This window comes from Ptiloglossa arizonensis, chromosome 8, assembly GCF_051014685.1.
Source record: "Ptiloglossa arizonensis isolate GNS036 chromosome 8, iyPtiAriz1_principal, whole genome shotgun sequence".
In the NCBI taxonomy this organism is placed as follows: domain Eukaryota; kingdom Metazoa; phylum Arthropoda; class Insecta; order Hymenoptera; family Colletidae; genus Ptiloglossa; species Ptiloglossa arizonensis.
The window spans coordinates 10603468-10629746 of NC_135055.1; the positions used below are offsets into that span (position 1 = coordinate 10603468).

The 26279-nt window shown below is 38.4% G+C and overlaps 1 protein-coding gene and 1 long non-coding RNA gene across 2 annotated transcripts in view; both read right to left on the reverse strand.

The window, feature by feature from the left end:
- Nucleotides 1-26279, reverse strand: part of LOC143149887 (1-phosphatidylinositol 4,5-bisphosphate phosphodiesterase epsilon-1) — a 577853-nt gene that overhangs the window by 117459 nt on the left and 434115 nt on the right. The gene's annotated exons all lie outside the window — the stretch shown is intronic.
- The window catches only part of LOC143150669 (uncharacterized), a 70126-nt gene continuing 53708 nt past the window's right edge, over nt 9862-26279 (reverse strand). Inside the window, exon 2 of the long non-coding RNA XR_012993128.1 lies at nt 9862-9988. This is a non-coding gene — a long non-coding RNA (uncharacterized LOC143150669). The remainder of the gene's footprint in view (nt 9989-26279) is intronic.

Below are 26279 nucleotides of genomic sequence, written 5' to 3' on the forward strand. Positions count from 1 at the left end.
GTCTTTTCGTGCTCCATTTCGGGAAACTGCTCCAATAGCGGAAATTCAAGAAACAAAATATTACCTCGCACGTTGGGCCGTTTCGCTCGGAAGAAAAATTGCTACCGTTTTTAAAGTAAATTTCATTGACTCGGGTGTACGATATTTCTCGCAGAGAAACGAATTACAATTTATAATTCGCGAGGGTAATTTTTTCTTCGGTCCCGGTTAACTTCCCTGGGAAACGAATTGCAATTTTTCCATCGCGGCGTTGTTCATTGGAAACGTTGTTGAACGACCGATCGTCGCGACACGTAACGCAGGAATCGTTCAACGAATTACATCGAACGGAATTAGAATTTTTGCGAAAATGTTTAATGCTCTGCTAACTGCACGAATTGAAATATGTATGTAAATTCTTACTGGTGAACGTTCCCGTGTAATCTCTTCCCTTCGTTCTGGCACCTCGCTCTTTCCACGGCATTCATTCTCGCTACTTCGACATCAGGGAAATGAAAATAAACGCGGCAGGGAGCATTTTGAATGCCTTTCCGTAGTACCGTCGACAGGAAGATAAGTATTCGTTCTGCCATCTTCTTCGACCTTTCCTAAAGGAAAATCACCGACGACTTACGTAATCGCGCGTTACGTCGGTAAAATATTTTCATCCCGACGGTAGTTTGACACGAGCGATAATTAACCGGGCAACTTAACATCTCGGTAGCACGAAACTATCAGATACTCCTAAGACGCGCGAAGAGAAAGTAGCTTCATAACACGATTTACACGATTCAAATTCCAGACCCGCTCAAAGGACACCCGAGGATTCTTAAGAGACGATTCTAATAACGTAAAAGAAATATAGACCAAATCTTGTCGTTGACGAGTAAAAGAAAATCATAGAAGAAGAATGTTTTCCAAATGTTGTAATCAGATTTATTAGACAACGATATTGGTCTTAATGTTAGAAGGAAGTGGTCCACTTTCCAACTGAAAAGTCTAGTAAATAAATGAATAATTAATTCTACAGTGAAAATTTTAGTTTTAGATTTTTCAAACAATCCAGTAAAATATAATTAACGTTACAAGAAAATAGGCTACTTTGCTAACTAAGTAATTTCGTATATGGAACGAAAAACGAATAACCGTACTATTGGGTTGCTCGGAAAGTAATTTCGTTTTCCAAAATGGAGAATATATAATTTGATAAAATGTTTCTACACTCTAATAAAATCTTGTTTCATTTTCACCAAAAAAAAAAAAAAAAAAACGAAATGACTTTCCGAACAACCCAATATTTTCGTAGATAATTATTCGAAAGTTCGAAATTCGATCTTTGTCATCGAATATCTCACGAGCTAACGCATCGATGCAAACGATCGATCGCGAGTTCACATATTTTCGTGCCCCTTCCGAGAACGTTATTTAAATCGTGGATTATTAATAGTAAATCGTTGGGAATTTCCTTTCACGGAGGAACGACGTGTCCCGATTCCCCGTCACCGGGCTGAAAAATACACGCGCGAAGAAGTATTTTGAATAAATTCGAGCGGCGACGCCGACACGAAGATAAGTATCCTCCCGCCCCTCTATTCGCGCCCTTCATCCAGCGGCAACCGAAATCCATGGAAGCGCGATAAAGTAATTGCGGTACAAAGTATAAAATATGCAGGAAGCCATAGGGGGAGAGTCACGGGAAACGAGCCGAAGAGGAAGAGGAAGACGAAGACGAAGATGAAAACGAAAAGCGAGTAAAAGTAACGGACGAAAGATAAGAGAAGGAGTTGGCTCGGTAAGCGGGGAAAAAGCGACCAGCCACGCCGGGGTGGCCGCGAATTATAAGTTTTAATTACTGTAAGATGAGCAGATGGATTACATCATACTTTTTCCTGAAACTCGCTTCTAACGGATCGTCGGAGCTATCCCCGGTGTTGTTAGGGCGACAGGATTTATATAGGGTGTTGAAAAGTGGCGCGAAAGAATTTTGACCGCGCAATGTCCAACCAAGTAAATAAGAAGCCGTGGGAACACGGCTCTCTTGAAAATCAACTCGGATACCGGTAAAATGTAATTTTCTGGTTTATTGGCTCGTAACGCGAAATATCCGTAATTTTTCCAGATTGCAGAATAAACACTGACCTCGAAACTTTGTTAATCGAAATACTCGAATTGCGGCATTTTCCCAGTGAATTATCAGGTTTTGAATTTCGTGCGCCCTGATTTTCAATGTTTCGTTCCTACAGGTTTTCCAGTCGGGATAATTACTAGCTTGCAAAAATTTTGCAACGGTTGGAGTATACGGTGGACGGTACGAAATAATTTGGACGGGTACGTTCAATGCGGTAGAGTTTCCTACTGCGTTACGCAATGAAATTTTAACAACAAACGAAACGAAAACGATCCTTTCTCCGATGGGTTTCTAAAGATACAGTGTATTGAAATCTAAAATAAAAAAGTATTTCGAATATTTTTCGAACGGGTTGAAAACGTTAAACGTTAATCGCGTTCTTAAAAGAAATTATCCAATGGTTTGTATCGAACGAGCATGAAATCTTATCGTTATTATGGAAACACGCGAGCGAAGAGAAATGTTCAAATTGTTATCATCGATTTTTCGCTTCTGGTCGAAAGAGATAGAAGTAACTGATTCGAAAAATCGAAATAGAAATTTGTATTTTGCTCGAACGAGATCTGAAAATTTGGAAATATTTTTCGTACATCTAGGAAATCTGCATTTTCCTTGCTTACTGGCGCCAGTGTCTGAGACCTCTAAAAATCGATCGGATTCTAGGCTGTGCCACGTCCACGATAATTTATCATCTTGGAACTGCCTGCCATTTTGCGTAATTGAGGAACCGATGGCGGATGAAGACTTCGGCGCGAGAAATTGGCCGTTCGTGAAATTGATTGCCGAATGGATCAGCTGTGCAGAGCTCAGACTTTAAGTATTCAAGAGTACCGGTCTTTTAGAGACATTTCCCAGTCATTTTTAGCCAGCTTTCTTTTAAACTTTCTCCTCTCTCCGAGAAGAATAAATTTCGCTAGTTTATCGATAATGTGACATTGTACGAAGCATCGTCTTTGTTAACGAAGTTAGCAAACTATGAAAACTTAGCATCGGAGAACATCAGCCATGTTTTTATGATTTCTTGTACACGTGAATTGTATTCCATACAAAAAAAAAGGTAAAAGTTCTTGACTGTGTTTTTATCTTTAAGGGTATTGGAATTTATAGTTAACATCTTTCATAAGTAGGAGAACGAAATGTTTGAACTTGTATAATTTATTAGAAGAAAATCTTTACACGTAGACGATGCGTTCTTTGCAAGTAGTATGTATTATGGATCTCATATCGGAACAAAATTTTGTTGTAAAAGTCAGCTTGGGAAATACAATAATCGCACAGAATTGCAACATCGTGTCGCGTGGCATTTGGAATTGAGAAAACGTTTAGAATGAATTACGAAACGAAAATTAATATACCTTTGCACGCGAGGCTCATCCGGCCGACCAATACTAACCTTTACTACTGATTCGTAACCTACCTACGAACTGTGCATTTATTTTCAATTTTCATTTATTTCAATATGGACGAAAGAGACCAGTCCATCCTGAAAAATTATACAATTTTCCTAGCCCGGAAAATTCTTCGATAGTTTTTAATCGAACAGACGATAATAGTTCGTCATTTTGAAAACTGTGTAATGCACGTAGAGTGAAACTGAGTACACTGTTTTACAAAGCATACATATATGAATACATATATCGTTACAAGCGACACACTCTTGCTTTACACAATTATTTCAAAAACTGGTAAAGTATAAATGTGACTTCTTAAAAAATGTTCCAAAATGTTGATTTTCGATTTCTGAAGAATCTACGGTAAGCTTTTAGTAAGAAATATTATTTCGATTTCGTGTCACATAAAATTCTATCGTTTGGTTTTGTTTAAAATTGTGTAACACTTTATCACGAATAAATTATTTAATAATTTAATGAGCCATTTCATTCGAATACCTTGCTCCAAAATATTCACTTAATGTTAACGAAATAATTATTTCGTGCCACTTTTCGTTACGTTTTGTTGGCAATTAAAGAGTAGTTGAATCCAACTTAAAAGTTTGTACGATTTTACGCGTGATGTAACGAATTGCTGTTAAATACTTTTTAAATCGATTTTTTAAATTTCAGAGTTAATGAAAAAATGATCGTCGAAGGTGCAAGAGCGAGTTCATTACATATTTCCAAAGTTTAAATATTTTCGCTCTTCGGAAGCGTTCAATGATCGGGTATGTAACAAACGCGAGAAATTTTTCAATCCGTCGAATAGGAATTCGCGATCGAATGCCTCGCCGACGCGACACGACAGAAAGGATGCTGATTGGTGTAATAGTGTAGTGGAAATGGGTTTGATGGACCAACGCTGGGTGTGTGGTGTTCATCGCTGTGCCACAGTCACATCGATGAAGCTGCACTCTTCGACCGCCTCTCTTTGTGTGACACACAGGATGAAGTCTATGCAAAAGAAGCCATAGATGCTCAAGTGCTACCCTTTGATACGCACAGTAACGGGGAATTTCTACTGCGTGTTTGAACGATGCGCGAGGACATAGTTCCAGTTAAAAATATCGTATTTTTTATTTCGACCTCGTCGTACTTACAATTAGGTCCGTCTGTATAAATATCTAAACTTGGTCGAAACTATAATAATTACGTCTGATTCGGAATGTTCGATCTAGATTTAAAAATAAAGATTTATACTTTGAACTTTTTGGCGCGAATAAATCGAAAATTTGTTTCACCGAACCTTGACGGCGAGACGATATTGTAAACTTTTACAATCTCTGTTTTCATATTTAAGGAGAAACAATTCTCTTTATTTAACAGGACAGGTTTACAATTAGCGCAAAATTTCTTTAATTTTGAGCGTTCCATCGTTCAGATCTATTTCTGCAAATCTTTAGGTTAATCAGTATGTGTGCAAGTAATGATATGTGAAAGTATCGGTGCTACATGTATTTCAAGTTTAAACGATATATTTCAAATTGGAAATAATCAGGAAAATTATTAGTTCGTTGAAAATAATTATTTGTCATGCAGAAAAATAAATTATCGATCGAAGTAATGACGTTTGTTTAAAAAACAAAATAGAAATTTCTGCTTAACATAATATTTTACGTATTTGAATTTGCAGTAATATTTTCAAACAGTGTTATATCATTACAACTGAGAATCGATTTCATTTTTGTAAACTGCTCTTCTATTCTTATAATGGAACTACCACCGATGATCTACACGCCGATGAAAATTTACGATTGTGTGTTTTTTATTCGTGCATTGGTAAATTTTCACTTAATATTTTCCTCCCCCACTCTTTTTTCTCGTATTGTTTTGGGTGTCAAATAAATAGTACAATAAGTAGTTCGAATCGACTAACGATTACTTGATTTACCATAAAATAAGTGTTTCGTTCAACACTTTAATTAACGTACAAATAAATTATAGACCAAAAGGAGAAATAGTTTACGTAATTGTATATTCCATTTCAAAAACTATTTTGCACGTTTCTAGAAAAGATTCATCGTTAGTCGGTTGTGATTTGTGACAGTGAAGGTTCCGATATTATATACTAGATTGTTCGATAAAACTTATCGAACAACTTATTATTTTTCGTATTTTTTACCAACTTCTTTCGAAACTTTGTTAGTTTCCTTATACTAGTTCCAAACCGGTAAACTTTCGTCACAAACGGAAAACACGATTTGGTCGAACTTGGATAGTAAAGAGATATCGATGAATCTACAGACCGATGTCATCGCATAAAGCAAAGCGGACAAAGGTATTCTCCGTTCAATCCGCGTGTACACGACCGTTTCGTACGTTTGCGACGATCCGGTATAAATCCCTCCTAATTGATGTTGGAAATTTAGGATCCAGGGAATATCGATAAATTTATACAATTGCTTTCAAAACGTGCATCGCGCTAATCGCTCGTTTCTCCCCGCATAATTGGACGTGTGATACAGAAAAGGAAAAATATCGACGGTATTGTGATTCGTTATCACGCGAATGAAACTCGATCGCGGAGAATGCCCGCGGTCGTGTATTACCGAAGCACGTATTTTCCCGGTATGAGCCAATGCGCATACGATTGGCAATCAATGTTGATCCCCCTATTATTCGACCAGTGAATGGCTAATGACGATTAACGGAATGTTTAGAGCATTAATCCCCGGCTTTAATATTTGCACCGTGCCTGCACCGCGCTTGCACCTGCTCTTCCTCCGCGCCCTTTATACAGCCAAAATCTGCGCACGTGGACGCATTAATATGAGCGCGTGGGTATGCGATTAGAGACGCCATTTTCAAAGGTCAAATATATCTTCTTTATCGGCAAATTAATCGGTGCAAATTTTTGCAAACAACTACCACCGAGTAATAATATTCCAACTCTCACGATTGCAATATTTGATAATTCTAAAACGTATTCCTCGAAGAATGTACAAATAATTTGAATCTATCTCTATTAGAATACTACCGCTCGAAAATTTTAGGGTATTTTCTGTTTCTAAGCGTTTAGCGTGGATTACGCATTTTCAACTTATTTTCGGTATCTAATAATAACACGTAAGCGTGTATTCAAAGTTAATTATTTCGAACGAAAATGATAGATTCGTGAATTTAATTACTTTAATTATAATACTTAATGATGTGCTCGAAATTTTGATTGTGCGCGTCTGTAAACTTGCCTATGGACAGGATTTTAGAGTTAGTTATTTCAATTTGCGAATATTGTGGACCGTCGATCAATAGTAATCCAACAAGAATGAAATTATTTTACAACACGTATTACACAAAAATTAATGATGTAAATGTGGGTCATTATTCGTTAAGCATTATCCGGTTCATTAGAATGTGTAACCGTATACTTATTTCATTGTATGAAACATCGAACGAGATAAAATTTCTTAAAAGTTTTCAACGATTTCATAATGCTCGCGAATCTTCCATGAATTTCTAACTTCGATTAAATTCGAAAAATTAAAAAGAAATTACACGTGCTACTATGGGAGAACAAATTTTAGAAAGATATAGAAATTCATTATTCAAGTACCTGACTTTTGTTAGATATCTCGATAAGTCGAACGTGTATGTTCAAAGAAACACAAAGGTGGTAAAAGTTTTACCGAATAATATATACTCGAAGATATAAATTTCATACCTCGTGGAAATCGATGAAAAGGTACTTCGTTGGTTGGAATAGCACTATTAATTACGCGCGATGACATCGTACATCATGAAAATAACCATCTTCTATAAAATATTCATATAGGTTTTAGATCGGTAACCCTCATAAAGAGTGTATTCCTTTTTCAACAATAACCGTACGTTCAACGTAACGATACCAGGAAATTTTCATTAGCATAGTGTCGCGTTTAATGTGTATTTACTTTCCGTAAATTAAAACGACAGGAATTTTGATAATGTTTCTAAACTCGGCAGTTATCGTTACTCATCGTATTTCAATAAATCGTGTTCCTTTAAAAAAAATCCATATCATATTCAACGATATAAATTTTGTAACAAAAACGTTACTTTCGATGCTTCAAAAGTCGTATCGTCTTTTGTAAAATCGGATGAAATTTTCGTTAATCGAGAAAGCATCGAAATTCTTTTCATATTCTTGCAAAAGAAATTTTCATTCAGTTTGCTCTCAGAGTTGAGCAAAATTTTACTCGAATAATAAAAAACGCGATATGTATTCGATACAACAGTTGTGCAAATAACTTTTGTTCGTTCGATGCGAAATATAACTATTCTACGTTGTAATTGAAATTTGCAGTTTTATTAGACAATCGACGGATAAAAAGTTGTTCGTTTGTTATTCGTTGCTCAAAATGAGAATTATTCTTTCCGGGTGCTATATTGTTCGAATACATCGGGTTGTATTTTTCCTAGCGACCTACGTGTAGGGGAATGGCGAATACAGGGTTAATCTTTGATTAAGTGAATTGCCGGAAAAGTATATCGTCGTTTGATCTTCCGGCGGATATACGAAAGGAGGTCCAAAGTAGGATTAATAGCGGGGCAAATTCATGCTCATTGATAAGTGAAACTGGCACGAATTGAAAAACTTTTCCGGCGGAATGGCAGTGGGCATTCGTGAAGGGTTCGCGTGCAAAGTCACGATAAATCGTGCGAAGACATTGATAGCGAGCAGCTAGCCTTGGATATTGCGCATTTACACAACGACCATGTACAGGGTGGGTCAGGAACAAAGAGATATCAATTTTAGATATTTCTTCCGAGACGAGTACGCGAATACGCGGAACGTGTTATAAACACAATAATCGAACAAGTATTTAATAGGTTGTTCGATAAGTTTTATCGAACTCGAGTACTGTACAATGTAGTACTGTTCAATGTAGTACTATTCAATGTGGTACTGTTCAATGTAGTACTTTGAAGTTTTATCAAACGACAACATTTATTGAGCAACCTAGTACTATACTGTTCAATAAGTTTCTTTCTTATTATTTCTTTCTTCGTAAATGCTTCGATCTCGAATTTGGGTCCTCATTAGTACGATCGAAAGGAAAAACAGAAGTAATTTTAAGAAAAAATATAAAAATGTGTGTATGTGTACAGGTAAGAATTTTTTGATACGAGTTAATTTCTAATCAGAGATTTCGGATTTGACACATTGGATTAAATACGGTGTAGCGATATATTTAACGCCAAGTCGTGATCGTCGAGAAACAATTATTGCAATTATTGCTCTCAAGAAATCCAAGAATTAAGAAAGAAGAGGCTTTTCGAGAGACCTTTGGAGAAAGTCTTTGTTAATTTGCATTCGCGTGATTCGTGCCGGGTTTATGGCTACCGGAGTAACATTAAATATGCCTCGATCGCATCATGTGACGTCGAAAACTCATTCTCCGCGTATAAATTAATTTCAACTGATAAACGTCGTCAATTAACTACGGCCAATATTAAAAAGGTACTTATAGTTTATTGCAATTTACATTACAATCATAATATCTAAATAATAAAGGTTTCATTATTACGGCATATTTCCAATAATCGTATTTGCATATCCTGCATATTTCTGGCATACGTTGGTATATTTCCGCATATGTTCGTGCATTATATTTGCATATCTGACATAATGTATTTGCATACTTTTACATATTTTAAGCGTATAATCGTCCGTAGTCTAACGATTATAATTGTCGTATTGATATCTTCTTCTAAATTTCGTCGGTGCAGGATTAATACCTTACACGTGTAGCAATATCCACGTTCAATATCGAAATTGCAACAGGACTAGGATTAATGTAGATTAACCTAACAGTATTATTAGTTCCCTATACCGTGGCCCCGTATTGATAAATCATCATGAACAAATGAAAACGTATTATAATCTTAATTTAATTTTACAACATCAGCTCCGTACTATCTCTATTCCCTCTAAATATAGCATTACTATAAACATTAATAAACACGAAAATTACCGACTAATATTATCTTCGAACGACCCACCCTCGGTGGGTTAAATTTTTCGTTTAATGTCTGAAAATTAACTAGCTACTGTTCCGAAAAAATAAAATTTATTAAATTTCATCGAACTCAACACTACCAGAATGTCATCGCTTAGCTAATATTCATTGCAATAATACGATGTAAACTGCAAATATGATTTATATACCGAACGAACAAGACTTTGCTTCGAATTGGAATAAATTCTTTCGAAAAGCGTTCGAGACGTGGACGTGAACCGGAAAAATTGACGAACCGAGATAGCGATTCGACGAAATCTCGAGCAATAAATATTTAACATCTGGTAATGCATAGTAGATTATTTTCTGTGAATGGCTGTGATCATATTTTCATGTGGAACAACTCACTAGCGAAGAAGTGGTACGCCAAAGAAAACACTCGTGCGCCGCCCGGCCTGGCGGTGGGTGCTGTCGTCGATCCTATTCTCCAGTGCGCCTTCAAGGGTCTTCTGCAATAGCAAGAGAACAGAAATCTTGATACGAGAACGATATATAACCATGCAATAATATACTCGATCGTGGTTTCCTGCTCGCAAAAGGAGGAAGTAAAACTCCGGTATGCGACGAGATGGTCGTAGACGTCGTCGTCGTCGTCGTCGTCGTCGTCGTCGTCGTACGGCGACGCTACCTTAGTTTTATCGTGCACCCGTGCTTATGTCGCGGTAATATCTTGCCCGGTAAATGAAAAAGTTATTGTTTTCCATTCTACTTCCACCACCCCTCCCCCAGCCTCCACTCCTTCGTCCGAAGTTCTTAACCGGGAGCAGACGAAAATCTTGCGAACCTTCGGGAGCTTCTTCCTTCGTAAAAACATTCTTTCATCCGAGAAATACGTATTACAAGCTAGACAGACATTTTAGAGATGTAATATCTTGCATTACATACGCACCCAACCGTGTAAGTACCGAGGAAAACCGTAAGTTCCGAACAACGAGTATTCCAACTACCGTAAAACGCGCGTCTAGACAATGATTTACATCAGGGTCCAAGGATTTGGAATCGGTTGTTTGAAATACAGAACTTAGATGGACCGTGTTCAAATATTTTTACTTCGAACTGTTAAATACAACGTAGATGCATTTTTGATAGATATTTTTGAAGAAGGTATGAAAGGATGGCTGTTGGGCTACGTGTTCATTCGAGTAGATTGGTTTACTCTCAAACGAACACGTAGTTCAAATAATGTTACCGTAGTGTACTGGATTATTTTTAAATATTTATCGTTTCGTATGTATATGAATGAATCACCGTGCTGTCAAGAATACTGCCATTTTAATATTTCCACATTAAGTATCGTTTCCTTCTCGTATTACTATAATTGGTATATCCTCTCATCGAGGATAGTTGCGACGAGATTAATCGAAACGACTAGCAAATAGTCGCTTTAAATACTGTATCACGGAAGTACTCGTTAAAATACAAAAATTACGGGTAAATATTACCATTAATGCACATACTTCAAACGTTTCGATTTTTTTTATATTCGGTAATAATTAAAACGTAACTTCGTTCTCCGATAGAAAGAAGAAGAGGAAGAAGAGAGACTCAGGAATATTTCGTAAGAAATGGACGAGTGACAAAGAGAAAATAAAATTTAAGATCAAATACTAAATCGAATTGAAATAAAACTTAACTACATTTAACAAGTATTTAATCCCAAATTCGTGATACAGAAAATATAAATATATTTAAACATATTTAACCGTATGCTCAATAACCAGGTTGTTTTTTAACAAAATTTCCAACAGGTATGTATTCCACATATATAGGTTGGTCAATAAGTTTCGTCGTTTTTTCCATTGTAAGAAAAGTACTACCACGCTTCAATTTCGAACAACTGTAAATATACGAATGAATCGACATATCTGCACGAAATTTCACACACGTAAGCGTGATATCAACGGTAGTATCATCTTTCGAAAAATAAAACAACAAATCCGATAGCTCTATTTCTTATCGAACGACGAAACTTCTCGAGCAACCTATTGTAGATCTCGCCGAAGCACAATTAATTTACCCGGTTCACCGTGACGGTGGTTGAATGGCATCTCGCGGCGAAGACTGGTCGACTCTTCTCGAATCTCTACCATAAATTATTACAAGTAAATACCCATAAATTATCGAATTAAATATAAGGGAATGAGAGACACCGGGGAATTATTTGCCGCTCAAAGGAAGAAGACAGCCGCTGTACCATTGTTTCGTTCGATTCGGGTGTCTTTATCATAGCCCGCAGTCAGTGTGGCGAGGACTTGACAGCCCTGAACCCCTATGATTGATATCTATCTCCTCCTCCCTACCTCCCTGTACAGCCGCCCTCCTTTCGAGTAAACTACTACGCTGCATATCCCCTTTTCGATTATATCGTCCCGGCAGTCCCTTCTCTATGTACGCGGACCAGGTTCCACGCTCGTCCGAGGTAACCCGGTCGATACGGCTATTATGAAAATTGAAAATAAAGGCACTTTTGCACCCACGCGTAGACAGACTCGATCGGCCGTCGGTTTTGCCCTCCTTTTTGCACCAGGACGGTCTGGGAGACTTTGTTAATTATTTCTTCCAGTTACCGATCGCGTGTACTATCCCAGAGGGTTTCCTCCGCCGCGCCGGAAATATTCTTTTTGCGAGCGCAATAGGAGATTGGCTACCAGAATCGTAATTTCCTTTGTCGTGCTCCGTCTCGGATGTTATTACCTTTGTTTCTCTTTAATTCGAAACTCGAACCGAGGGAGTACGATATTAAATATGACTTTTAAAGAGGCAGGAACCGATGCTCGTCGCCAGAGATCGCGTCGTTCTATTCTACCGTGACGAATCGTTCGACCGTTTCCGTAGCCCTTTGATAAAAATTGGTTTCATTAAACGCGAGTGACTTCAGCCCGCGTTAAAAGGGCCGGGGAATAAGTACCGAACGAACGAACCAACCAACGACGAACTACGCTCCGGTTGAATCATTGATAACACGTCCAGGAAGTTCAATTCCATTAATGACGGACTTACTTCGCGAGACTCGATCGATCGATCGATCGATCGAATCAACGTTCCGTAGCCTTCAACGGAAAAGAAACTACCGAAAATCTATCGGGATACGAACAGTTACGGACCCGATAAAATATCCTTGTCTCTCGCGCGAAACAGCCAATAAAACGCAACGATAATGACGCGAAATACGAGGCAGACTCGATGGAATCTTCCTAAGGTTTCCGGCCTGCAATAACCCCTCTTTCGGGCCACAGACCGAGCGCAGATAAATAGATGCACTCGCTTGTAAATGTAGCCAGTAAACGACTCGTGCAAACGGCGAACCGAATCATACATATTGGACAATATTGGAAACCGTATTGGGAGTCGAGTTAGCATGCATGTGTGCTTTCTCCGCCACCGTGGTACAACTCGAGTTTATTTATCGATGTATGCGTGCACGTGTGCACGTGTGCACGTATATCGGTCGTCAGTGTTTAACAACCTTGTCGCGATTGATTCCCTTACGGCGTGGAACACGAGAAGAACACGATGGGTCACGACGCACGAGATGGAATAGAATTCTTTTGAGAAACAAACCGATAACGATAGAACCAGGACGAGAGTCAAGCGTTGAACGAACGCTAGAGAATACAACAACAAAATACCGATCGCAACTTTGGCTACACCTGAATGAATTCTCAATTTTCAATCGCACGAAAGAGAAAGGAATAGAATTTTGAAAACCATCGGCTTTGTACCAATGTTGGATCGTTGCATACAATATGATCGATTTTACGAAAAAGTGTCGAGTTTTTAATCAAGTAGTCAGAAATCGTTGCCAAATGTTACTCGTTGTATCGAAGCTCGTAAAATTGGCAAATTATGAAACAAAGAGAGGTCAAATTCGAGTACTTTTCTTGTTGGGATATAAATTGCCTTCATATTGCTCTCGAGGAAAGTAGAGTTTGCGAACGAACAACCATCGGTGTAGAAAATTTTCGTTACGAGACTTTAATTGTCTCTGATACGCGACAAAGCGTACGAAATGTTGCGTACAAATTATATGTGCAGCGTGTATGACAGTTTTCAGTCAGTTGAAACATATGGAAAAATCGAGAACTTCTCTTTTGAAGTTCGATCGAAAGTATTCATTTTTGAACAGAATTATAATTTGCGACGAGACATCGATATAATCGTCGACGTTCGACCGAGAGTCTCGACATCGACGATAACCAATAAATATATTCCTAAATCGAGTGTTCATATACGACAAAATGATGATAACAGTTTGGTGAACCGTAGCAGGTACCATTCCTTCTATAGAGCTACGGAAAATGCATATAAAATCGCGTCACAAGGAATTTCTTTCCAACTCAGTGTTTCATAAACAATATTTGAGAATTTAATCGAGAGTACCGATCATTGCTTAGAATATAATGAATATCGAATAAATAATTTCATACATGGAAAGTGTCCAGTCTTTAATAAATCTCTCACTTTTTAATTAATTCTCTCACTTCGTTTAACAATAAAGGGAATTATTTAACAATAAGGAAACTTCGTGCATTACAATATAAAATTCTTCAGACCACTTTTCAGGTGGACAAAAAAATTAGTAACTAATTGGATGTAAAAAAAAAGAAGAATTCATCGTAAACATGGATTTCTTTGAAAAATATATAAATATACTAGTTTTTAGATCATTTTATCATTAATAATATTTCGTAATATTAGGGTATACCTTATATATATCTAAAAGAAAGTCGATCGATGAGGAAAAAGAAGAATTTATAAAATGGGTCACATGAGTAGAATAGAAAAATCATAACGTTTTCAGAAAACATGCCATAGAATTTAAAGTAAATTTTATTATGAAAGCAGTTGAAACTAGTCATTTTGACTGGTTGGTAAATCTAGTGTTAAACTCATCGCCTATGTAAATGCATTTGTAAAGGGATAATTTCGTTAAAAGTCCCTTCGATACTCCAATTCTCGAAATTATTGCCATAATTCAATATTTCATCTTTATAGAACTAAATGTTAACTTAATAACACGCGTTCTCGTTTAATAATGCGCCTGCGAATGACACCAGCGTTGTTGCGATAAAGAGGGACGAAAAAACAAGCAAAATAAATCGAAGAACGCACTTTTAAACGGTTAACATACAACGACAGCTACGCTTGTCGGTCGCGCGACGTTTACATTTCGGTACAATGACAGGTTTAATTACCACCCCTAGTCGTGACACGTGAATTTCTCAACGTTCTCCCAGTTATTGATTTTAAACGATGTTCAGAGCTTTCACTTACCAACGCTGTTCCATTCAGTTTGTACGCACAGTACGAGATGACGCCTAAAAGAACTTCAAAGATCGACGAGAAAAACACTCAAGGCGACGAAACACGAGATACATTTACTTTTTAGAAATAGTTACAAATAGATTGCGGATTTTACGATATCAAGATATACGCGAATATGAAAAATATCTCCTGAACCTGTACAGAAAGTATGCACCTATTCAAAATGAGATGTTCGCATTATTGTATTGAATTATTTGCAAAATTTTGTGCACGTTTTGTGCATTCAACTTTTTATCCGTTTTTGAAATTTTCAGAGACTTTTGAGCACAAGGTGCATTCCCTTGGAAAATCATGGAAGCTGGCTCTATCGTTGGTCCAGTATTTTTATCTGTTACCATAGTTTTAATTGGTTGGTTGATCGATTATAAAGTTCGGAAAGAAGTCAGTTGTTGAGATGTTGCAGCACTTTTAAAGTTTCTTCGTATTTTATGGAATAGTAATCTTTTTTAATTATTAAATTAAATTGTAACAGTAATATATCATGTATTATAATTTTTTGGACATTCTAGCATATTTGAGTGTACGCGTAAACTGAAGAATCTTGAATTTCTTCCAGTTTTTGTGACTGGTACACTTTTTTCCATAAATAAAGCGTCTTGTGAACACTCGACGAATATAAACGCAAAGGTAGGCGTTTTTTGGTGGTATATAGTATTATACATATATACCTAAATTTTTCTCCCTTGTATCATGTTTCTTCAAATACTACTTGGTTTTTTAAAAGAATTATTAGTGATCATGTATTTTTATTTCAATATGTATCTTTGATGATATTTAATAAGAAAGGTTGTAGAAAATTTTTAATTAAAAAACAAAACATTAAGACGCTGCAATCGTCATTATACGTTTCCTTCAGGAATTAATGAGTTTATATTATTTAGATTAATTAGTTACTGTATTGTATTTTAACAAGTATAATATTCATCGAATATTTTTAGATATAAAAATCCTTTTATAACAAGCAATTGCTAAATGTTCTTACAATTACTACAATTATATAAAGCATTCAACAGTTTTATATTCATTGAGATTGCAATACGTGAAAGATTGTTGTAAATACATGTTATATGTAATTTGTAGGGTACCTAAAATAAGAGTCGAAACATTCTAATAGATTGCTCAATAATGTTGGATAAAAGATGAAGCTATTACGTTCGTCGTTTTATTCTTCTAAAGATGGTACTGCTGTCTGATGAACATGTGTGAAGTTTCGTGTAGATTTGTCATACTCAATGTATTTACAGTTGCTCAAAGTTGAAGTGTCATAGTATTTCTTTACAATGGAAAAAAATGTGAAAACTTATCGAACAACCTAGTAGTTGGTATTCTTCGAGGCGAATCAACATTTGTCAATCACAACCAGACGCGATAAAATGCGAGTAACGTTCGTGTTAATAATACCGTAAGAAACTATTTCACGAGTAACAGAATATTCAGCAACGATATAGCCACAGATTGTCTGAATCACCGTCACAATTTTCACCATAGAGACGTGGCGCACGTGTACGATACAGCCACATCAGCGATCACGGTAGTGGAAGTCACATCGTCGCTTTCCAGTTATTCGCAAACTCTCGTCGCCAGCAAGGATTGAAACGCACGCGTAGAAAAACAAGTCTGCAGACAGACTGTTTGTGTTTTATTGTTAAAAAACCTGTTCACGCCTCGGTTCATTTTCATTCCCAAATGGATTTCCTTCAAAGTTTGTAGTTCGAAAGAAATTCACTTCGATTTACAGATTTCGTTACATTTTTCATCTTCGATTCTTTTAAATATATTTTTTACCGTAGAAAACTCAAAGCTTTCGGGTCGAAACATTTAATAAATATACGAGCTACTTCTATCAATTATTCAAACATTTAACGAGCAATTTACCATCGAATTATTCCGTTTCGAGTGCTGTTTAAAACTTAATTTGGCGGAGAGCCAAAAAAACCTGAGAAATATTCTTCCATTTGAATCGTAAGAAAATTACTGAAATAGTTATTCGATTTATTGCAACGGTACTCACCGGATTTTTACGAAACGTGTTTATGTTCTTTTTGAATCGCTGTACAGAATATAACAAACTTCGTGTGACAATTTTTTATTTCAAAACGTCCCTCAATAGCAAGCATTCCTTACACGTGTTCGGATAGTATTTCGACAAAATGAATTCGAGGTTTTAAAACTAGTAACAGACACGATGATTCGCAGATTTGTTCTAATATTATTAACAGTTTTGTCGTTCGATGAAACTTATCGAACAACCTAGTACCGTTCAATAAGTTTTGTCGATTCTTCCACTGTAAAAAAATACTACGACACTTCAACTTTGAACAATTGAAAATATACGAATGACTCGAGAGATCTACACGCAACTTCACCCAAGTTCATCGAACACTAGTATCATCTTTAGAAAAATAAAACGACGAACCCAATAACTCCATTTCTTATCGAACGACGAAACACATTGATCAACCTATTACTATTAATCGATTAAGTTCGGTTATTTAATTTCTACGCGTCGATCGTCGCCGTGCGTTCCAAATATCGCACAACCATCTCGATACGTTTATCCGGCGGCTTTTCTTCGCTTTCGAAAAGAGATGTTAAAGGCAAACTTCCAACAAATACAAGCGGACCGTTAGAACGCTCTTAAAGGAAGAATCGCGGATCATCCGATTATTTATGAAACCGTAGTAAAATCAGAATTCCCGAGATTCCCCGTTGGATATATCTCCGTGAATAAAATTCGACACGGTGACGTGCAGTTTGACGGCGTCGCGGCGGGTGCAGGGCGTCGTCCTAAAGACTGCGAGAATGCCTCGTATAACCTAGCCGCCGTGAGCTTCAGTGGGGGGGCATTATAAAATATAAAATATCCGTCAGTCTGGCTCGCGCGGCGCTGTAAACGTTAAGCGTAACGCAATGACAGCGTTAAAGAGGCCACCAAGCCGTACGGTGGAAGGTGAAGGGTGCTCCTTTAGTGGCACTGTTAAAGGAGGCCGGCTTTAACTCTACCCCCCAACCTTCTCAACCTACCGTCTACGCGTCCCTCTTTTTACTCTCCACGTGGTGTCTTTTTGCGCGCCAATCGACTCACTGACCCGCTAACTCCACAGGATGCCGAACGTGTCGCGTGAATATTCCAACGTGAACTCAAATTAGTCATTTCGGAGACGAAGGATCGAAAGAACGAGCGTCTCTCGTTGCTCCAATCGATTCTCAAAGAATGATGTTCACCGAACCGACTCCGTGTAGCGAACAAAGAGTATCGTTTGTAAGTGCGAAAGTGTTCGATCGCGAAACGATAACAAGTGCTTGAAATACTCCAATGTTAGAAACTAAGGCGATAGTACAGTCGCGGTCGGTTCGAACTCCAGTGACTTTCCAAGGTCACTTATCCAAACGAAAGTCACTTCAGCTTGGAATCCTGCATTCACGATTGATAAATTTGTCCTACTATTTCTCTGTCAACCGATTTGTACGAACAGCTACACTTTGCGGTGGAAGTAGCCTTAATCGTCAGTTGAATTTCTAGTTGATGACGTATGCGACTCTCTGTAAACGATACTGATCTTTCTGCGAGATTTATGGAGATGTTTCGTCGTGACAGCTTAGATACGAGGTAGGTTATGAATGTAACGAAACTGCATGTTTCTTTTTGGAAATGAAAATAGTGTGCAAACGAAATTATAAATAGGTTCGATCCTTGCTCCATTTTCCGACTAGTTTGAATATCTGGATACACGATTGGCGCGCAAAACGTTCGAACAGTATTCGAATCGCATTCGTCAAAAATTGGAATCGTTTGAATCGTTGAGTCGTGTTGGAAAGTGTTTGAACATTCGAACGTTGAAAAATTCACAAGTAATTCTAATTCGAATGCGTGCAATTGTACAATAAGGTCCTCTTTCGAACGATAAATATAGAAGAACGTCAAATTTTAAAACCGAAAGAGAATCCTGGTAGGAGAAAAAAGAAATTAAAAATATCATTAGTGATAATTATTTATCTCGCATATAACGGCTTGATTTCGGATCTACCGATATACATGTACAACTAAACGAAAATTGTTAAAATTCGTATGCGAGGAAACTCACGATAGAAAAGGAAAAGGTGGCGAGGAAAAGAGTGTTTTCTCTTTACCGATAGTAGTTGATAAAAACGATGCATATTGTTCGAGTTTTTCACGATATTCTCTACAGAGGAAACGTTTTTACCGAAGAAACGTCATCGTTGTTCGAGATATTATTTAAGCATCATAGTTTTACAAGTACTGTAACTACGAAGAACCTATTTACATCGATGATTATTTTTCGAATGTCGAGAATCGATGGAAAACGAACGTTGGTCTTAGCACCCTGTTCCCACAAGATCCGAGATTAACGCTGGATGTCCGAAGGCTTGCATCCGTCGAGATCAATCCAGGACAGTGTCGAGGAACTCGACCAGAATCACGATGTACAAGATTGTTGGAGAAACTTTAAACACGAGAAAAGTGTGTACAAAGATCGAGAAATAAAGTTTGACCAAAGCAATATTAAACGAATACGCTGTCGTTGATCCTCTTGGCTCTCTGATTTATCACTGTGAGATATCTTTTTTTCGAAATCGAAATCGAAGGTCGAAGGTAATCGTTCATAATTCGTAGAAGCTGACTTTCGATCCTACTATGAAAGGTTGAACATTCACTGACGCACGTGCACTGTTCTCGACGAGCAATTAATTCAAATACACGAGCTTTAAAAAATTGAGCCTTGGTAATTTTGTGGCGCATGAATGTTTTTCGCGATTTAAGAAAATCTTATCCATCTTTGGTTGTAATAGGTTGTTCGATAAATTTTGTCGATTCGATGAACTTATAGAAACTTACTGCATCGTTCGAGCAACCTAGTGCTATACTGTTCAATATGTTCCATCGAACGACAAAACTTATCGAACAACCTAGTATACTACCAAAGTAGAAAGATAAATGCATTCGAACCGCGAGATGCAACATACTCGTCCACACGCGTCGTATCGATCATACACGCGAGTATTATTTTAGCAAACAACGTTTAGAAACAGTTAACAGAGTATAGTATATCTTCCAAACCGTAAAGGGATAGAAAATCGACCGGAAGCGAATTTATGAAACTAATCAACTTGGTCCCTAGTGCGCGTTTAAACACAATGTAATTTATTAACGATGTCGAAATTGCGAATTGCTTCTCCGATGAAACTTTTAATTTTCCATCGAACGGGAAAGTTACTCGCGCGAGTAGCCGTTCTAACAGCGTCAACGTGCACCTACGTTTCATTGTACGGGGTTCCGATGTTATACGGCCACCGTGAAAAGTAGCCATTAAAGAAAGAGCGAAATGGAAGTAGGGAAGGTATAGTCGCGAAGGAAACGATAGAGGGACGTTCGTGGATTTCACAAGCGAGGCGAATTAAATGCACCCGCGCGGCTCGCTACGAGGGCGGCGAACGCCACGAAGAAGGAGATGGTCTCGATTCTCCTGTTATCCGGATACGATGTATCGATTTAATCCCATCATCGAAAACCGAGCGAATATCAAACTCATCGATCATCCCTGCAGCTACGAGCCGTCGATCACGACCCACTGACTTCCAGCGACGAATATTCCTGGAAATCTGAGCAGAGACCGTTCTCGCGAGCGAACTCGAAGACAATTTATTTCAATATCCCAGGTCAGCAGTTCGCGCAAACTATCGCGACTACGATATAGCTCGTGGGTAATTGCATTTACTTATAAGAAGAACGCTGGAAGAACCGGCGCGTCGGGTGAAAAAAAGAAAAAAAAAAAGGAAAAAAAAAGACGCGAAGAAAAAAAAAAAGAAGGTTCGACGATACTCCTTCAAAGGAACGAAGACCTTATTAAGTCCCAAAAGAACAGGGTAATTCGATTTGATTTCCATAGGCTGCATTTCTGCACGACATCGACCATCCCTGCCGAAGCAATTACTTCGCGCCTTTCTGCGGGGGCGTCGCGACGAGAGTGTACGTACGTAAGGAACGTATCACGGCAGACACACTTTTAAGCATAAAAAGTTACGATCTCGCGCCAAAGGGAAGCAGCGGTCGCCTCAGGAGCGTTCACATCAAACAGAATCGCGTGCTTCGGAAATCGAATCGAATGACGCGGTTCTTTTGGGGTTTAATAAAGTCCTCATCCTTTTGAGAACATTGCGCCCCTACTACACCGTTAGCCTTCCCCCGATCTGTGCCCGTCTTCCTTCTGATACGTCATGGAATGTTCGGCGAAGGGATTCGCAGAAATCCCCCGGGCGAGTCGAGCGAGAAAATAAGTTGGACATATAATTCGAGAAGCCGCAGGAAAATAAGCAACAGCGGAACTTCATCCCCGACAGCGTCAAAAGGCAAAGAAAGCAGAAGAAGAAGCTAGCAGACCGGAGATGAAAGGCTGCACTCTCTCTCTCTCTCTCTCTCTCTATCTTTCTTTCTTTCTCTCTCGTCTTCGGCACGTAAGAATCGAGGAAGGAAAAAACAGGTTGAAAGGGGTCGGTGGAAGCAAGGGTTAAGTTATTTCGGTCGCTCGGTGAACTCGAAGCAACTCGGTACACCGTAACCTAGACCATAACTACCGGAGATCTTTAATTAGGATTACATTCTAATTATTCCAGTCAGAGAACGCGAATCGGTGTACTTTTGCTACCGTGCTGAGGAACGAAACTCGGAGACTGCTAACATACTGTGAACGTTGGATGTCGAGTTCTACGAAATTTTGCACAAACGTTGGACCTAACCTACGAACAGTTACGTAAGGGAGAAACCATTCCTTAATAGATTGTCGAATAAGTATTTTAGTTCGATAAGAAATGGAGCTATTAGGTTCGTTGTTTTATTTATTTAAAGATGGTACTACCGTTTGATGAACACGTGTGAAGTTTCATGTAGATCTGTCGACTTGTATATTTACAGTTGTTCGAGGTTGAAGTGTAATAGTATTCTTTTACAATGGAAACAACGACAAAACTTATCGAACAACATATATCAGTGCTACCCACTCCATTTACGTCTAAATAATCCACCAATTAGTAAGTTTGAAAATTTTTAGCCTCAACCCTCGGACCTGAATTGTACACTTTTATGCTCGGTAAACGATCGTCGAATCGTTGTCATCGTTGATGTTATCATCGATAACATTTATTCCGATTGTAGGCGATATTTTTAATTTCGAAATAATCGGCTTCACGAAGAACATTACGAGAGCTTTTCCAACCAATCGCAAAAAGTTCTGTTTCGGATGGCGTAATTTCGTGTCTAAAAATACGAAACATTCCAGCGTTCAAGCATAGAATTTTAAAAGCTTCTGAAAAGCATTTCGTTCTATGTGCTTTATTTTTCACCCGAAAGTGGTGTCGTCGTTTTTTTATAGTAAGTACGCTCTGCAAGAACAAAAAACTTTGATGCGCATGTCGGACAAAGCGAACCAGGAAACAGACGGAAAAAGGTACATTTCGAGTAAGCGGAATACACCTGCATTAATTACTTCTGTATCAAAACTTCTCCGTAGGAGTTGTTTTATAATTTGTAGGAAGGAGCTTTTGCTTTCAGCTTTAACGGTCGGAACAATTAGCCACGCTATAATAGCTAAATAGTGGCTATTAACGACGAGAACAACGTTCACCGAACAATACCTTTCGTTCGTTATCGCGATTACAGGGACAAATGTTTCCCGTCGTAGCGATGAAACAATTTTTTTTCTCACTGCAACAATAACGAGAACGATCCTTGTGAGAGCAGTTCTATAAATATCCAATCTGGAAATAACTTTAATGTACGCGTCGTTGTGCAGTTGACGAGAAAACACAGAGAAAAAGCTCCGAAGCTACGAAGCTTCGATATCTACCAGAAGTGAGTAGCGACGCGCGCGCACCAACGAATTTTCGTGTGTCGGTAGTGCACATAGGTGCACGTACACGTGCAATATGCACCAATCACCGACACGAGACCGGCTTTGGAGCCAACAACGGACAATGCTGATTCGCCGTTTCCAGGAAACTCTGGAATTCGAGATGTCAGCCAGCTCATCTAATTCTGAATTTAATAAACACATACCTACCTACGTGACAGGCATTGAGTGCACAGATGTTTGACCTCGTATAGATGCAACACGCGCAACAACATTGTTCGAGCCACGATAAACCATAAACAAGAAGAATGGTGGTTGCAATGATAGTTGCACAACTCGGATGGAATATTTAGCAGGATCGAGGATTTAATTGAAAAAAAAAAGGAAATTCGATGAAATTTTTCACGTGAAAAGTAACCGTGTATTAAATTGTTCTTTTCGAATATCACGTTACGCCTGGCTGTCTAAACAATAGAGCCAACGACGAATACAATCGATGGTATTATTCGGGACCAACCTTTAGAAATACGAAAAGAATGTCGACTGTTCGATGGAAACTCAATAAACTCCAAACAACCATTGTACTTCTTCCGTGTATGCAGTCACGGTGTATTAATTGTATCGTTCGAATAATAAATATTCTATATCGATTTGTTACTTACACTTTGAAACGAACTTCGAAATTTCGAATTATCTACGCGAAACACGAATCACTCGATCGTGGTTCAGAGTTACGACAAAATATCCTGTTTCTTCAAAAACGCTATTATTCCGTGCACAATGCTCGGTCACAAGAGCCTGTCTATCAATCTAACCTCAATTTTGTATATCGGATATGCTGTCATTCGCAATATCCTGCTATCCTACACCTTACATTACACATGTTTAAAATAGATGGAATATCAATCGGTATAATAACATAATAAATTTCGATGGAACGTTTACTTTTACATAGATCGTTACTATGAACTGTTTCCGACCCGCTACATTGTTACGAGATAATTTTTTTAATTTCGCGACCGTATACCCATGTATTTTCAATTTCACGATACAAACCCTACACAAGCTTCCGACGAAATTTCTTATTCAAATACATAAACTTATTTAAATACATTATTTTAATACATAAACGATCTTTCAAGAAGATCGAAAAATTCATTTAGCGAAAAGAAGTAATCTTTCAAAAATTTGTATCTCAACGAAAAGTTCAACAGCAACATAAGACAAAATGCACTTCTCGGGGAAACTGCATCTTTCCCCCAGATTTAAACGGACACCTTTTAAATCTTTTTACAAATTTACAAGAATCCTTTCCTTTCAGCATTTTTAATCTTTCAACTTTTGCACCGATTATTAAGGGTATAAACATTTTTAAATTCTCTGTACGCGAAAGTTTCTCCATAAAGTTTTATCTCGGAAACGTAAATCGACGTAGAATTAACCAAGGAACGAGTATAAGGAGTAGAATTGTGATATTTCAACGAGAACGTGAAAAATCTTTAGACAAAATATGAGAAAGAGTAGTTGAGTGGCTCTCGGCGCAGAAGTTTGAAAACAAAAGAAATTGTGCGTTTGACTCTCCGAGCATTAAGGTCGTCGTCGACTCACCACATTGCTAGCTTTATAAAGGTAGATGGATGAGTGGCTATCGACGCAGGAGTTCGTAAACAAAAGAAATTGTGCGTTTGATTCTTGGAATATTAAGGTCGTCGTCGACTCACCACATCGGTAGCTTTATAAAGGTAGACGAGTGGCTATCGACGCAGGAGTTCGTAAACAAAAGAAATTGTGCGTTTGATTCTTGGAATATTAAGGTCGTCGCCGACTCACCAGATTGGTAGTTTTATGCAGCCTCGGGTGCAGCGCGAGTTTTTCCGCGCGAACTTTGACCGTATAAAACTTACGCCTGTACGCGATCCCGTCACGATAATCCCGGACGAGCCGAGAAGAAGCGAAAGTTTGCCTCGCGCGTTCGTAAACGTACATAAATAATTCGCAATCCGGGTGTACCGCGAGACGAAGGGAACCTGTAGCTTAAACGCGTTACGAGATTCACCGAACAAGGCCAACTCGCGGAATCAATTTTCCAAGGTAACGTAAAACGAGGAATCGTCGCGTTTAATGACCCCGGGGCGATACCGAGTTGACTTAGAGGCTCATCTCGCGCAGTGGGTATCTCCGCGAAAACGTTTAAAAGCCGACCGTTTCGCACGCGGGACTCCCGAATCGTAGCACATTCGAAGTAGACTTTACGGAGTCTTGTACAAACAACGGTTTAACGTCGGGAAAGGGTTAATGAAAGCCGCTGGAGAATAGCGAGAACGATGTTGTATCTAGGGAAGCCGAGCACGATGGAAACGGGCTTAAGGGAATAAGTAAGGTACTACCCATGGAGCGCGTAGGGTGCAAGAAATAAGTAAGGGACAAGCGTGAACGTGGCTACGGGACGTCGGGGCATGGAACTAGGGGAATTGGAACAGATTTACTTGGCTTTCGGCCTTCCCCGTTCCTTCCAGCATCAGGGATCGACGTCAGGGGTTGTCTCGTTGAGGGTGAACAGTCGGAGGGTGGAAAAGAGGGTCGGTTCTTTCATGAGTTTCTCGTTCCTCGATCACACTCGTGTCCGTGCCTTTTGCTACACGGATACGCTTAGTTATATCCGAACGAATTCAGCAATAATTGGATGAATTTCGATCTTAACAGGAGTTTCACGCGCGGGGCGAACCGTCACGGGTTCAGGACAGGATGATCGACCGTCTTCCTACGATTGTTGATTTTGCCCAGAAACGCGTAAAATATGAAGCCATTAAAAGACCCGGTCTACACCCCTGGGACCGATGAGCTTGTATTTTAGCGACTGTCGCCGCGAAACTGGTTTAAATTTCTCATTTCGTTTCTCGATCAAATTTTCAACGTTCCAGTATCGAGACACTCGATTCTGTTTTTTTACTTCTTGGCTGCTCTGCTTTTTCAAACCGTTCGAAGAACGAATAGGAAAAATTACAGGAAACTTAAGCTTGTTTGGAAAAGGTCGATGTATCGGTACTGGTTCCGTGTCGAGGGGAATGTGGTGCCACGAATAAGTAGAATGTGGACAGTGTCGACTGATTTTTTTTACTTAATCCCAGACCTTACAAAGATCGAATAAAACGTCTCATCCAATTCGACCTGCAATGTGTATATATATATATATATATATATATATATATATATATATATATATATATATATATATATATATATATGTATGATACGTGTGTAAGTACGTATTGTTTAGAATTCAATATTTAAGAGATATTTCGATAGACGTACTTTTTTAGCCATGACGGATAAAGTATCAATAGATTGGACACTTGTGTTGTACGGAAAATTTTCCTCGTTGAAATATCGAAAAATTCGAATCTATGAAATAGCTTTACGATCTATTTTAAATCCCTCTTGTTCTTCTTCGGTGCTACCCTGATCAATGGCCCCCAAAAGGTAACCCAAACAGCTCTGAGTTGAAGCCAACTCGGAGTCAACGCGTAGTCGATAAAAATCAATCTATTCA